This window comes from Anolis carolinensis, unplaced genomic scaffold (assembly GCF_035594765.1).
Source record: "Anolis carolinensis isolate JA03-04 unplaced genomic scaffold, rAnoCar3.1.pri scaffold_8, whole genome shotgun sequence".
Taxonomy (NCBI): Eukaryota; Metazoa; Chordata; class Lepidosauria; order Squamata; family Dactyloidae; genus Anolis; species Anolis carolinensis.
Genome location: NW_026943819.1, coordinates 4,118,519 through 4,130,391, shown reverse-complemented (window position 1 = coordinate 4,130,391; position 11,873 = coordinate 4,118,519). Strand labels below are relative to the sequence as shown.

The 11,873-nt window shown below is 44.5% G+C and overlaps 1 long non-coding RNA gene across 1 annotated transcript in view; it reads right to left on the bottom strand.

Annotated features, from left to right (window-relative positions):
• Nucleotides 1-601: 601 nt before the first annotated feature.
• The window catches only part of LOC134293485 (uncharacterized), a 35,712-nt gene continuing 24,440 nt past the window's right edge, over nucleotides 602-11,873 (bottom strand). The window contains exon 2 of the long non-coding RNA XR_010000435.1: nucleotides 602-2,077. This is a non-coding gene — a long non-coding RNA (uncharacterized LOC134293485). The remainder of the gene's footprint in view (nucleotides 2,078-11,873) is intronic.

Genomic DNA, 11,873 nt, shown 5'->3' with positions numbered 1-11,873 from the left:
ATACTCCTGGTCAGTGGAAAGGCGGATCAGGGTGTGGGATTATAGCCTGTGTTGGATGGGGTCACACTTCTCCTGAAGACACAGGTGCGCAGTCCTGGACTCATCGCTGACCCTGGAACCCCAGGTGTTGCTGGTTGCCACAAGCGCCTTTGCACAATTAAAACTTGCGTGACAGTTGCGCCTGTACCTTGAGATGCCAGATCAGCCAAGGTACCGCTTTATGCAGGGAGGCTAATTTAATGAATTTATGACGCCATAAAAATTTTCAGCAACATGCGTGCAGAAGAATGAGGAAGTACTCCATCAAGGACTCAGTGTCACAGTGGATGATGAAGCGGCAGCTCCCCCTGTGGCCAGGATTGAGCCTCATGAAGCCAGAAAGCTGGAAAATGTTAAATTGCCTCTGTGTCTCTGTCCGTGTCTGTATGTCGTATGTCTACTGGCACTGAATGTACGCCATGTATATGTACCTTGTGATCCGCCCTGAGTCCCCTTCGGGGTAAGAAATGTCAGGGGTTAATCGTCACCCTGACTTATTTATGAGTCAGGTCTCTCACCAGTCATCCCGCAAAGTGGCACCGACAAAACGACACCTCAGTCGTAAATTTTCTGCTGATCCCAGCAGTACGATACTTTTATTTACAGACTATATACAACTCTAAACACCATCGCTCTCTGGGCACATGTTCCCCGGCAAGGGCAAAGCATGGCACGTCCTCTCAGTTCGCAGAGTCTGCTATCAGTGCTAGCAAAGCACTCCCAACATTCCACAGTTCATGACGAATGTTCCGTCCACCCAGTTGAAAGGAAGTCTTGACCCATTGGCCCTGCAGGCAATCAATCAGGGCTGGCATGTAATTAACTCCTGTGCTGCTGGATAAATTCAGCAACAACTGAATTTAACATTTCACACTCTAACACCAAAAAAAACACTGACAAGAAAGAAGGGCGGAATATAAATACAGTAGAGTCTCAATTATCCAAGCCTCGCTTATCCAAGCTTCTGGATTATCCAAGCCATTTTTGTAGTCAATGTTTTCAATATATCGTGATATTTTGGTGCTAAATTCGTAACTACAGTAATTACAACATAACATTAGTGCGTATTGAACTACTTTTTCTGTCAAATTTGTTGTCTAACATGATGTTTTGGTGCTTAATTTGTAAAATCATAACCTAATTTGATGCTGAATAGGCTTTTCCTTAATCCCTCCTTATTATCCAAGATATTCGCTTATCCAAGCTTCTGCCAACCCGTTTAGCTTGGATAAGTGAGACTCTACTGTACTGTAAATAAATAAATAATACTCGGTTCACTGATATTAGGTTTAATTTGATGTTAGGTATTCATATGTGGGGTCTTGTTGGGATTTTATGCCAATATTTATCCGTTTCTTTTTTGTTTTTTTGTTTTTTTTGAAGGCATTGTTTGTTGGAATCTGCCCTGAGTCCCTTCAGGGAAATAGGTTGGAACAGAAATATTTTTATTATTATTATTCTCATCTTAAAAGCAAAGGTTTTTCCAGAACAGTCCAAGTGCAGCATCTATTTTATAATTTCCATGGATGCTCGATGACTTCTGCAGACGAAGCAACTGGAATACCAAAAGGATTGTCTGGATGCCTGAATTTTAAGCAACCTTCTGCGAAGTATCAAAGCAAACACCGTGAAATATACCTGTTTGCTGTGAAATCCCTGGAGAAAGGAGGCAGGGGTTTCAATTCCATTTCGCAGCCATCTTTAGACTTGTGACTAACACTCCATAGCCTCGCCATCCGTTCCCCATTGTGCCATGAAAGCGAAATGAGGCAAACCCAGTCGATCAGGTCTCATCGCTCATTCTGTCTCATTTTTGTTCCTTTTCATGATCTTTTCTCTTGGCGGGGATATTGAATATATTCAGAGCGAATCGTCGGAACACGTGGCCCATCAAAGGAAGAAATACAAAGGCCAATAAAAGAGTGAAAAACGAGACTTATCCCCAATGAAGGAGGAGATGGAGGACAGCCATTCCTGTGAAGTCTTCCTTGCCTTGCATCTTGAAGGTTCTCATGCAGACTTGAAAGCCCAGACAGATCTGTAATGACACATGAAACAAAAAAAGAGAAGTAATTAACATGAGAAATGAAGGGAGTAGAGGAGGGAGACATCTGGGATGTAATGCAAAACATGGTGTGGAAGAAGCAGGTATTGAAATGACTGAAATGAAGAACAAGTGAGATGCGGAAAGCCATGAAAGGTTTATCCATCCACTGCTTTTTCCCCCTCTCAGGAATCTGGAGAATCTTTCCCAGGGTTAGTTTTGGAGATTTTCCAGAATGGCTGCAGCAGATCTTCCTCCCTTTTATTTTGGGATCATCCACTTGACCCAGGAAGCACCGTGTCATCCGCAATAGCCAACGAGGGCAAAGCGAAGGCCGGGAGCTGAGAAAGTCCTATAAAACCGAGCTCCAAGGCAGCACATTTAAACACCTTTTTAAAAACATATCAGGAAGGAGAAGGGAGACATGGGTGGTTTTTAATCTGAGAGAATATGTACAAAAATTCCCATGCTGAAAAGAAATGTTGAATGCTCAACATGATGTATGGCAGATCCCTATGAAAAGGTACATATTTTACTACAGTAGAGTCTCACTTATCCAACATAAACGGGCCGGCAGAATGTTGGATAAACAAATATGTTGGATAATAAGGAGAGATTAAGAAAAAGCCTATTAAACATCAAAATAGGTTATGATTTTACAAATTAAGCACCAAAACATCATGTTATACAACAAATTTGACAGAAAAAGTAGTTCAATATGCAGTAATGCTATGTAGTAATTACTGTATTTACGAATTTAGCATCAAAATATAATGATGTATTGAAAATATTGACTACAAAAATGCGTTGGATAATCGAGAACGTTGGATAAGCGAGTCTTGGATAAGTGAGACTCTACTGTATTTATATGGCACCATCAATGTATAATACGAGGGTTGAATGAAAAGTAATGCCTCCACCTTTGTAACTCCTCAACGGATGGCAGTCCTGGTCTGCGGCAGGTACTGGCTTGTTCAGTAGACTCTCCTCTACAGTTCCATTTGGTGGAAAGCCTTAGCATTGAACGGTTGTGTTGTTAAAGTGCGAAGTATGGAACCCTGTGCAGATGGGGAAGCCTTAGCATTGAACGGTTGTATTGTTAAAGTGCGAAGTATGGAACCCTGCGCAGACGGGGAAGCCTTAGCATTGAACGGTTGTGTTGTTAAAGTGCGAAGTATGGAACCCTGCGCAGACGGGGAAGCCTTAGCATTGAACGGTTGTGTTGTTAAAGTGCGAAGTATGGAACCCTGCGCAGACGGGGAAGCCTTAGCATTGAACGGTTGTGTTGTTAAAGTGCGAAGTATGGAACCCTGCGCAGACGGGGAAGCCTTAGCATTGAACGGTTGTGTTGTTAAAGTGCGAAGTATGGAACCCTGCGCAGACGGGGAAGCCTTAGCATTGAACGGTTGTGTTGTTAAAGTGCGAAGTATGGAACCCTGCAGACGGGGAAGCCTTAGCATTGAACGGTTGTATTGTTAAAGTGCGAAGTATGGAACCCTGCGCAGATGGGGAAGCCTTAGCATTGAACGGTTGTGTTGTTAAAGTGCGAAGTATGGAACCCTGCAGACGGGGAAGCCTTAGCATTGAACGGTTGTATTGTTAAAGTGCGAAGTATGGAACCCTGCGCAGACGGGGAAGCCTTAGCATTGAACGGTTGTGTTGTTAAAGTGCGAAGTATGGAACCCTGTGCAGACGGGGAAGCCTTAGCATTGAACGGTTGTGTTGTTAAAGTGCGAAGTATGGAACCCTGCGCAGACGGGGAAGCCTTAGCATTGAACGGTTGTGTTGTTAAAGTGCGAAGTATGGAACCCTGCAGACGGGGAAGCCTTAGCATTGAACGGTTGTGTTGTTAAAGTGCGAAGTATGGAACCCTGTGCAGACGGGGAAGCCTTAGCATTGAACGGTTGTGTTGTTAAAGTGCGAAGTATGGAACCCTGCAGACGGGGAAGCCTTAGCATTGAACGGTTGTGTTGTTAAAGTGCGAAGTATGGAACCCTGCAGACGGGGAAGCCTTAGCATTGAACGGTTGTGTTGTTAAAGTGCGAAGTATGGAACCCTGCGCAGACGGGGAAGCCTTAGCATTGAACGGTTGTGTTGTTAAAGTGCGAAGTATGGAACCCTGCAGACGGGGAAGCCTTAGCATTGAACGGTTGTGTTGTTAAAGTGCGAAGTATGGAACCCTGTGCAGACGGGGAAGCCTAAGCATTGAACGGTTGTGTTGTTGAAGTGCGAAGTATGGAACTCTGCGCAGACAGTCACCCAATACGACTTAAGCAACGTGCAGTCATTGAATTCTTGACCGCAGAAAGTGTCACCCCAAAGGAGATTCGTCAGATAAATGCAAGCTGTTTATGGTGATTGTGTTGATGTGAGTCCTGTGCATCGTTGGGCGAGTAAGTTTAAAGATGTTGAGGTGGGAACATCTGACTTGCGTGACAAACCAAGAGTTGGATGTCCTGTGACAGCAACCACCAAGTTTCACAAGCAAAAGGTTGACAGATTGATTCAGGATGATCGTCGTATCACTCAGAGAGAAATTTCAAGCATAATCAGCATTTCACAAGAACGTGTAGGTCACATTATTGCTTTGCTTGGCTATCGGAAGATCCGTGCACGACGGGTCCTGTGAGACGTTGGTTGCGGAAACAGAGTGTCGACTTCTTCCGTGACGGCTTCAGAAAACTTGTTCATCGTTGGCAGAAATGTCTCCAATTGTCTGGTGATTATGTGGAAAAGTGAATAGTGGTAGTTAAAGAGCACATTCTAAGGATTATATCTGCGTTTGATTTATGAAAATATTCCCATCCAAACCAAAGTAACGAAGGTGGAGGCATTACTTTTCATTCAACCCTTGTATGTGTTATCAATGGCTGGAATCACAGGGTAAACGGCAACTCCTGGGATTGTTAGCCTTCCCACCATTTTCTCACCACCCACATCGACATCCCTGCCCAGATTGCAGGAGTGTATTTGAGGCTGCAGATATTTTCCATTAGTAGATGGATCCTCCGTCTCCAAGGCACAAGTTGTCTTTGTCCTTAACGCGAGAGCAAAGCATTTAGCAAATGCAGCCCTTTGGTGGGAAAAGAACAACCTTCTCCGCCTTCTTTCCGTGCAGATTTACGGACAGATTTGTTCCAGTTTAATTAAACCAGATTAGCCGTGAAGCAGTTTGGCTCGCGAAGCGTAAGAAACATGGGCACGTCCCCTGGAGAATCAATTTCTGTTGTTTGTGGTCAGATTCTTCAACGTGTTTCGGGTCTGTAGCATAAAAGGTTCGATAAGAACAAGCTGGGCACCTCTCTCATAATTGCAAAGATTAAAGAGAGGTTCAAAATATGAACCAAGAGAGAAAGACATGACCCTAGGCAGGAGGCAAGGGCACCAGTTTTCTAGTTTTGCCAAACAGTTTGCCAAACAGGCCAGCCACTTGCTACAGTTTATTTAATGTATTTGTTGCTGTGACTTGCAAAGGAAAGTGTGTATTTATTTGTTTATTTACTTGACTTGACTTCCTCCTTTGCTCCCAACCCTGTTTTGAAACTACAGAGTCAGCTCTTCAACTCTGGGCCCAAAGCCGAACGAAGGGACTCCGGGCCAGAGTCGCCAGCTTGCCAGCCCGCCTTGAGCTAGGCACGACACCTTCACTTTGAGAAATTAAAACACCGGGAATGATTCCAAAGGAAATGGATCCCGGTGTTTCCTCCGCTTTCGTGATTCCCGAGCTCGGCTTCGTTTGCAAAACATCCCCTTTAGACTGAAATACAGCCTGAGAGTATTTGACAAAGGTCCAGAGATAAGCCTGTCGTGTCATTTGCTCCGATTTCCTTTTGCAGAGACTGCGTCTCAATAGCGCAGCTTCCCCAATAGCTAATCAGTTTGGAAATTTCAGAGCATAAAACCTGAAACCATTCTTAAGTATCTGTCAGGCCCCTTGACAGACATTGAACTGGATTATATGGCAGTGTGGACTCCGATAATCCAGTTCAAAGCAAATAATGTGGATTATTATAGGGGCCGTGGTGATGCAATGGGTTAAACCCTTGTGCTGCCAAAACTGCTGATCTGAAGGTTGTCAGTTTGAATCTGTGGGATGGGATGAACTCCCGCTGTTAGCCCTAGCTCTTGCCAAACTAGCAATTCGAAAACATGCAAATGCGAGTAGATAAATAGGTACCGCTTCGGCGGGAAAGGCATAAAGGCTCCAAGCAGACATGCCAAAAGTGACAACGCAGGCGCCTTGGCTTGGAAATGAAGAAGAGTACCTCCCCCAGAGCCAGAGATGAGCACCGTCTCCAAGAGTTGGAAATGAAAGGAGAAGCCTTTGCCTTTGTTTGTGTCAGGAGAGAATGCTTCTGGAACATGGCCATAGGTAAAGGTAAAGGTTTCCCATGACATTAAGTCCAGGGTTGTTGTTCATCTCCATTTCTAAGCCAAAAAGCCAGCGTTGTCCATTGACACCTCCAAGGTCATGTGGCCTGCATGACTGCATGGAGCACCGTTACCTTCTCACAGAAGTGGTACCTATTGATCTACCCACATTTGCATGTTTTCAAACTGCTAGGTGGCAGAAGCTGGAGCTGACAGCGGGAGCTTACTCCGCTCCCCGGATTCAAACCTCTCGGTTTAAGGCTCTTCCCATGACCTTGTAGCACCTTAACTTCCTTCCTTCTTGTTTACAAGTTTCACTCAGTGCACTTTGCCCAGCTCATTTTATATTTTTATTGCTGTGTTTTTCAGGTGTTTTATAATGATTGTGATTTTTTTAATGCCTTTTAAATTTATTTGTGTGTTTTTGTATTTGATATTTATATTTGATATCACTGTATGCTGGTTTTATATCTGTGAGGTGCCCCGAGTCCCTCTGGGGAGATGGTGGCGGGGTACAAAAATAAAATTATTATTATTATTATTAAGTTCAACAGCTCAGTAGTTTAACCCACTGCACCACCGGGGGCCATACAGCCCAGAAAACTCACAGCAACCCAGTGATTCCAACCATGAAAGACTTCGACAACACAAAGTGCGTTCCCATTGCACCTTCAAAACGCAAAGGAGTCGTTATCTCAGCTATTCATGTGGATAATTTCAGAACATTTTGAATGTACAGAGATGGGATGCTCCACTTGCAAAGGCTGGGAAGTATCTGAGCATCTCTCCGAGGAGAGGAACCCCAGTGGCACGCTTTGATCCGTGTCTGGTGCCCGGAGGTGTCCAGCGGGTGCCAACGGATCGCGCTTTCCTGTGATTGACAGTGACATCCCGTCTCGTCAAAGTCCAAGACCCAGAGGAGGAGATAAATTGCCTCCGAAGGCCAGCTTGCCACCTGGGCCTCCCTCCGGCCTTGCCTCCACCTGGCCTTGATCGCCAGCTCGCTGGATTGGGATTAATTAGTTCATTAGCACAAGAAGGGGCTCCGCAGCTGCTCTCGTGCCCCTGGCGTTGCTTTCCGCCATCCATCCATTCATCCGTTGGCCGCCTTGCAGAAGCCCACTTGTCCCTATGGACCCAAAGACAATGGAGGCCTGTGTTGACCACGGCTGTGCCCTGGGAGAAAAGGCCCTCCTTACGCGAACCTCTTTCCCAAGACACTGGTGCAGGGATATCACCATAAAACAGAAAATGTGGGAAATTAAGAATCATAAAATTTAAAATTTTGAAAAAAAAATTACACCCAACAAAAGCACTATTAGAAAGCTTGCTCCTTCCCTTGGCTTCCCCTTTTTCCTGCCCCTGGCCCCAATGCGCGGCCTGTGCGTGTGTGTGTGTTGCGCAGCCTTTGTGTGCCGTTGTTTAATTTGGAGGAAATGATTGAAAGGCAGGGACGTGGTTTGTGTGAACAGATGCTGCCGGCTGCTCTGGGAACTCAAGCGGGCGCATGCGGCAGTCAAAAGACACTGGTAACAGGAGGCGGGTTGGTTATGGTTACCCAGGGGCATGGCTTATCACACTGCAGGATTTTGTAACCCGGAGCAAGTTGGAGATCACAGGTTCGATGTGCCTGCATCAGCTGTTTTCCATGTGGCTCGGAAGACGACATTGTTTGAGTACAGTTTTGGCTCAGAGGCAGCATGGCGTCATGGTTAGAGAGTTTTAAAAAAATCACTAAATGACTTTGGGTCAATATTGCTTTCTGACTAACCTACCTCACAGGGCTGTTGTGAAGAACACCACCACCATCATGCAACGAAGACATGGAGCCAAGCATTCTCAATGGCTGTTTCTAGGCTGTGGAACTCCCTGCCACAAGAGGCAAATCAGGACGTTGGATTTGTTACTTTATAATTGTGCTGGTATATAAATCCTAAAGGAGCCCCTGGAGGTGCAGTGAGCTGGAATACAACATTTTTTACTAACAAGGGTTGGGTAGCTGTGAGTTTTCTGGGCTGTATGGCCATGTTCAGAGCCGCAGGTGGCACAGCAGGTTAAACCACTGAACTGCTGAATTTGCTGACTGAAAGGTCAGTGGTTTGAATCTGGGGAGCGGAATAAGCGGCCACTGTCAGCCCCAGCTTCTGCCAACCTAGCATTTCGAAAAGGTGCAAATGTGAGTAGATTGATAGGTACTGCTCTGGCGGGAATGTAACGGCACTCCATGCAGTCATGCTGGCCACATGACCTAGGAGGTGTCTACGGACAACGCCGGCTCTTCGGCTTAGAAATGGAGATGAGCACCAACCCAGATTCGGACACAACTAGACTTAATGTCAAGGGGAAAACTTACTTTTATTTATAAATCCTAAAACCTAAATCCCTGCTGATTACATGTAATGTCCATGGAAGTGTGTGATGCTAAAATGTGTCTTTCAATTCTATTATTATGATTATGATTATGATTATTATTACACTATGTAACAAAATTTGAAAGATTTTCCGATCCTGGTTTGAAAGCGGGACCGTGGTTAGCACAACGGATTAAACCACCAGCTACAGAAAATCTTGCGCACCGGAAGGTCAGCAGTTCAAACCGCAGGTCGGGGTGAGCTCCCGCCGTCACCCCCAGCTTCTGCTTACCTAGCAGTTCGAAAACAGCCATTTGAGTAGATAAATAGGTACCCATTGGTACACATCAGCTGTAATGAGAAAGCAGCCCTCTGTCAGTACCTGCTTATTGTTACCAGGCAGAAACGAAAGGAAAACGAAAGCAAGCACGATGACTGTGTAGCTTTCGTTTTCGTGTCACCTCTCGTTTCCTACGAAAATATCATCATCCGTTCGGAGTAGATGAACGGTCAAAACAAGACGATAACACAAAAGAAACGAAGGAAAAACTTTCGTATACATGAACATGTACTGGTTGAGGGAGTTATTTTGCAAACCGAAACCCACCGCCTGAGACTCTCCTGCCGATTCTATTGCAACAAAGGACACCTGGCCACCACTTCCTTGACCTTTCTAAACTTCTGCAGAATCTGGAATCCTATGCCAGGCCTTGCTGGTGCGCCTGGGACTTTCCTGCGCCACCGCTTTCCCTCTGTATCGCACATCAACACCTCCTTCCCACTGAAATGCGGAGTGTTCGGCCTCCCTTCGCTCCCGGAGGTGGTTCTGGGGCATTTGAACAGCAGGTTCATTGTTCCTTCCTTGCTCCCTTCCAGCCAGGGAGCGAGAGAGGCCCTTTCCAGCTCCTGTTTTATGTCCTTGCAAACCTTTTGAAGGGTGACAACCTCAGGCCAGCCCAACCTGAAAATCCAGCTGTGTTTGATTTTACACTCCCTCCTTCCCTCCTCTGCCTTCCACTTTTCTTAGGCTCAGCTCTCCCAAGTTTCATCCACTGCAAAGAATCAAGACGAAAGAAGCGAAAAAGGGGGGAATGCAACCTCCCATGAGCCTTTTAGAGGTTCAGTGTGGATTCGTTGTCGTCTCGTTGACGTAACATTAAACTCTGTGCAGGAGAGATCTCCAAGAACACCCTGATATTAGGTCTTGCAGGCTCATCCATCCGTAATGCAGTCCGCATTTTTTTCCTACTGCCATCTGTCTGACCAAATATCATTGCCACAGCTCCCAACAAAGGATTCCCCCAGGCAGGAAGCAGCCAGGCTTTGAAGCTGAAGGGTCATTCAATGCTAATCAAGGTGGCCAACTGCAACATTGCATCAAACAGACAGGAGGTCTTTCTCCCACCCTGGACATCATTCCACAGATATACCCGGTTTCCCCGAAAATAAGACAGTGTCTTATATTAATTTTTGCTCCCAAAGATGCGCTAGGTCTTATTTTCAGGGGATGTCTTATTTTTCCATAAAGAAGAATTCACATTTATGGTTGAATGTTTAAAAAATGAAAAATTATTATCTACTGTACAGTAGTTGTCATCACAAACCAGCATAACAAAACTGTGAATCCTTTCAAGAATTTCTATATTATATTTTATTGCTATACTGTTTTTGAATTACTGTTTTAAATTTCTGTTCGTATGTAAATTTATGTTGTTGTTGGGCTTGTCCCTGTGTAAGCTGCCCTGAGTCCCTTCTGGGAGACGCAGGTGAGATACAAGAATAAAGTTATTATTATATTATTATTATTATTTCTTGTTACTACCTTTATTTCCATGTACAACAATCTATGGTATGTACATTTACCGATCCTGCATGCTTCCAAACAAAACTTTACTAGGTCTTACTTTCGGGGGAGGCCTTATATTTAGCAATTCAGCAAAACCTCTACTAGGTCTTATTTTCTGGGGATGTCTTATTTCCAGGGAAACAGGGTGTAAACCCCACTTGCCTAGTTTCCAACAGACCTCACAACCTCCGAGGATGCCTGCCATAGATGTGGGCTGAACGTCAGGAGAGAATACTTCTGGAACATAGTCACAGAGGGAAAAATATTAACCTGAAGGAATGACCTTTATTCTGCATCTCTTTTGCCTTGATCTCTCCTCTTAAAAAATAAATTCTTGGTGTCATTGAGTTAAGCCCTGCAACGCGCTGTCCAAACAAACAGCGGATCGGAGGTCCAAGAAGGTCAGTTGGTTTCATTCCCTTTCAGACAATTGGGGATCAAAAGTTCAAACCAGGAGAGTCCAAGGATATGGAATCGGAAAGGTGGGCCTCTTTGGAGAAGCTGACGGCAGATGGTTTCTGGAGGATCCATTCGGATCATGGATAACAAGGAGGTAACAAATTGGTATCGGAAGGAGGGATAATGCTGCAGTTTCTTCCACCAGAAAATAAGAAGAGTTCATTACGTTTCAACCAACTTTTTGTCGTCAAGACTTTCACATTTAAGGGATCACCTTTTGCAGATGGAAGTAACATGGTCTCTTTTGGAATCTTTAAGTCCCTTTCTTATATGATCAATACAAATAAGAAAGTAAATTGATAAACAGTAGAGTTTCACTTATCCAAGCTAAATGGGCCAGCAGAACCTTGGATAAGTGAATATCTTGGATATCTTGGATTAAGGAAAAGCCTATTAAACATCAAATTAGGTTATGATTTTACAAATTAAGCATCAAAACATCATGTTATACAATGAATTTGACAGAAAAAGTAGTTCAATACGCAGTAATGTTATGCTGTAATTACTGTATTTACGAATTTAGCACCAAAATATCACGATATATTGAAAACATTGACTACAAAAATGCATTGGATAATCCAGAACCTTGGATAAGTTGAGTCTTGGATAAGTGAGACTCTACTTGCAAAGAACAAGAGACAGAAGCAGGAAGGAATTTCCAAGTCTGGATCTGTTTTCAGCTCTGTATCCTCATTGCACCAAAAGACCTCTTGATAATCCCTCTTTGTCCCCATTTTACTGCAGAACGAGTTCAAAGTACGGA